A 2640-nucleotide genomic window follows, 5' to 3' on the forward strand; every position below is an offset into this window, starting at 1 on the left:
GCTTAATCCCTGGGTGATAAAATAATTTGTACAATAAACCCCCATGACATGAGTTTTCCTATGTAACAAACCTTCACACGTACCCCCAAACCTAAAATGTTAGAAAATAACCAAAAAACACCCCAAAACAAAACAAAATATTTGCCTCCCAAAACCAAACAAAAATCCTCACTGTTTTATCTAAATCATTATTAAATGCAGTCCTTTCTTAAAATTTTTACATTTTGTTATATTTACAAAACAACAAAGTCATTTCCCACTTGATATAAGAACAAAAATCTCTGTTAATTCATTACATTATTAGAATAAGCAAATTAATTACTGCCAACATCAAATTCATTTTAATTTCCATGACCATCATATAGAGTTCTATACATAGAGGGTGGACTTCCACAATGAAAATGTGCTTCACTCTTTTTATTTCCTCCTCACAGCATGTTCTGCTTTAAAGACATATTGAGGGAATAAAATACATGGAATTTTATTCTAGTATCAAGTGAGACTTTAAAATATATGTGAAAATATTTGATAAACACTTTTTTTCTAATGGGTGCACTTAGAAAATATAGTTTTAGGTATATTTATATTTTGGCAATATAGTCTCTTAAGTAAAACAAAGCATATTGTAACAAAATATTTTGGTCAAAACTCTAAACAGTATATAGACTTCAAAATAACTCACTCAAAATTCATGAGATTTAGATTTCATGCTCAACTTATCAGGAAGAAACACATCCAGAATAGAAGTGGGTAGACTCTACTTCCACTCAATGGCTATATCTACATAACTGTGAATTAAAACAAACAAAAAACAAAAGCTAGAAAACTGAAATTGGTTCTTAGTCATTATGTCTAGTTATGACAAATCGAGACACTATGAGATGATTTTCTCCTCTGGAAACCAGGCATTCAAAGAGTTCCAATGACTCAGGATGGGAGTGTACAGAAGAGAAAAGAGGAAAGAAGAAAGCATTGATGCAAGAAGATACAATTCATCAATTCATCAATTCATCACCACACCCTGATCTCCACTACCATAGCATTATAGCCATGATCTCTTTCAGCCTTCTCTCTGCCACTATTGCCCTCAGAGCTAATTTTAATAGATTTTACCTCTTTAAGATGGTAGTGCTGAGGAGGGATATTGAACCACTGTGATTTGCTGTGAATTTTCCTAGGAAGGGCCCCAGGGGTCTGCCATGTAAGTGTAACAACTCTTATGTGAGTGTATCTCACTTTATACACAAACACTGCAATAATTTAATGTTATACATTTCTCAACCTGATATTATTTCCCTTTGATTATTTAGGTCGCATCTACCCCATGAGAAAGATTTCCAGAAGGTGTGAAAACTTTATTCCATATCTTAGATACTCTATAAATGTCTTCCATTTTATAAAGGCTATCCGAAAGTGAAGCAAGGACAATTCTGAAAATTTCTTCAATTTTAGGTTTGATCAAACCAACAATAAATACAAAGAAATGGCTTCATCTGAGTAACTGATACTTCCAAGAGTTGGCCAATTGCAGTCTTTTGTAGATTATATACTTTACTAGTTAGATTAAAAATTATGGCAGGTGGAAATCCTAGAATGCTTTGGCTACCTATCTACGGATACAAAACCATGTTGTATAATTTCAACCTTATTAAAGCATTATAACATTGGCTTTCAACTCTCTTTTGGATTAGGACCAGGTACACTGGTACAGCTCAGTAAAACCTAAGATTGGAAATAATTTGAAATCTCAAAGTCATTGTCACCTTACCCATTTCACCTGGCTAATTACTTCCTCTCTTTTCATACAGCCCAACAAATATGTATTCACATTACTGGGGAAAAGAAACTCTCCCTATATTTACACAATGGAGTGATTTTTGCCCTTCTAATTAACCAGCATGAGTCAAACGTTTAAAAGGTTTCAGAAGAAACTGTGCCTTCAATTAACATTCACAGTTCCTAAATTAATCACTGCTGACCTTAACATGCAGGAGTCTTAAAGACATGTTTCAAATTAAAAAAATGGTAATTTTATTCAAAGAAATCTAACTACCTATGTTTCATAAGTGTTTGGTCATTGTTTTTTCCTATCACTGCATAAGGAGTCCTAGAATTTGGAGCATTGTTTCATCACATCTCTGGATAAAAGCCCTACAAATAACCTTGAGCATGATAACCATATTGTCTTCAGTATAGAAATTAATAATGACTCATTATACACTTTGAAAAATCCATACCGTGCTCGCTTCAGCAGCATATATACTAAAATTGGAATGATGCAGAGAAGATTAGCATGATCTCTGTGCAAGGATGAAATACAAATTCATGAAGCATTCCATATTTTTCAATAAATGTCCACATCAACAAGTTAGAAAGATCTGAAATTAACAACCTAACATCACAACTAAAAGAACTAGAGAAGCAAGAACAAACCAACCCATATCTAGCAGAAGACAAGAAATAACCAAAATCAGAGCTGAACTGTAGGAGACTGAGACACAAAAATCCATGCAAAAGATCAAGGAATCCAGGTGCTGTCTTTTTTTTTTTAATAGTAATTCAATAGATAGACCGCTGGCTAGACTAATAAAGGGATAAAAGAGAGAAGATCCAAATAAACACAATTATAAATGACAAAGA

General features: G+C 33.1%; 1 non-coding gene across 1 annotated transcript; it reads left to right on the plus strand.

The window, feature by feature from the left end:
- The first annotated feature begins 2238 nt into the window (after nt 1–2238).
- On the plus strand, nt 2239–2345 carry LOC114675154 (U6 spliceosomal RNA). The gene has a single exon (XR_003726251.1). It is a non-coding gene; the product is annotated as a U6 spliceosomal RNA (small nuclear RNA).
- Nucleotides 2346–2640: the final 295 nt, after the last annotated feature.

This window comes from Macaca mulatta, chromosome X, assembly GCF_049350105.2.
Source record: "Macaca mulatta isolate MMU2019108-1 chromosome X, T2T-MMU8v2.0, whole genome shotgun sequence".
In the NCBI taxonomy this organism is placed as follows: domain Eukaryota; kingdom Metazoa; phylum Chordata; class Mammalia; order Primates; family Cercopithecidae; genus Macaca; species Macaca mulatta.